Source organism: Carassius gibelio, chromosome B1 (genome assembly GCF_023724105.1).
Source record: "Carassius gibelio isolate Cgi1373 ecotype wild population from Czech Republic chromosome B1, carGib1.2-hapl.c, whole genome shotgun sequence".
Classification (NCBI taxonomy): Eukaryota; Metazoa; Chordata; class Actinopteri; order Cypriniformes; family Cyprinidae; genus Carassius; species Carassius gibelio.
This window is the reverse complement of record NC_068396.1, coordinates 7,160,275-7,161,381: the sequence shown is the minus strand read 5'-3', so window position 1 is coordinate 7,161,381 and position 1,107 is coordinate 7,160,275. Positions and strand designations below refer to the sequence as shown.

The following is a 1,107-nucleotide window of genomic DNA, read 5'->3' as shown; positions in this document are numbered from 1 at the left end:
GTGAGTATCACACCCACCGATCTTTAAATGTCTCATCACACCCCCTTGCTATAGCAGAGATTCAATGATCACATATGCACACATGGCTTTGGAATTGTTGCTATTATATGGCGAAGCACTTGGCTTTGGTGAATAAATAAATGTTTCATTAACAATTTCGTTCATTTTCCCATCAATTTCCTCGTAAGAGCGTGTCGATATAATGACTTTGTAGGCCTTATGTATATTAGTGTCGCTGAGAACCGAGAACCGGTTCTTTTTCACAACGGCTTTGATTTTTAAAACATTGAAACTAAATAATTTTAATCACGTTCATGAACGGTTCTATAGTGCGTTTTTTTTCCGCTGAGCACCATAAAAACGTTCTAAACGAACGACTCTGGTCGGCCCCTTTCGTTTTAGTGAATCATGCCAGTTTCGTCCGAGTGATTCCAGGGTGAGTCGGTTCTTTTTTAATTAATATCAGCGCAGATATAGACATATTCGTTCATTATAACGCGACTGTTCGTTCCGCTTGTGTCGCGTCGCTAAGTGTAGAGGGGTTGTCAATACTTGATGCTCGCTGTGTGTAACGGCATGAAAGTGTCGGGCCGCGCCAAATCCGCTTTGATGTCCAGATGAGCGCGCGCTCGGAAATGGCAGGTGGCTCAAGATCGCTAAAGATTAAAGAGATGGAGTACTGAAGATACATGTGCAGATGGATATTGTCATTTTGCATTTATGCTCCATTAGATGCGACGTCTACCTGTTCATAATGTAGAAATTCATGCTGTTTATAGATAGGCCTACCGTTTTATTGTTTTTACTTTATGTCATATGTAGGCTGTCTTTTATTAAGTATTAGATGTTGTGCCTATTTGATTTAACTAGCTGTACTTAAAATTAGATAGATAGATAGATAGATAGATAGATAGATAGATAGATAGATAGATAGATAGATAGATAGATAAAGACCATCTTGTTGTCCTTGTTGGGAAGCACCAGGCTTGGGAAAGGAAGAGGGATTATATTAGTGAAAAGCGCCAGATGTCAGAGTGATAAAGTGTGTGAGTACATGAGAGAGAGAGAGAGAGAGAGAGAGAGAGAGTGAGTGAGTGAGTGAGTGAG

At 40.0% G+C, this 1,107-nt stretch overlaps 1 protein-coding gene across 2 annotated transcripts in view; it reads left to right on the top strand.

The window, feature by feature from the left end:
* si:dkeyp-9d4.3 (caskin-1) overlaps positions 1-1,107 on the top strand; it is a 39,150-nt gene that overhangs the window by 580 nt on the left and 37,463 nt on the right. The gene's annotated exons all lie outside the window — the stretch shown is intronic.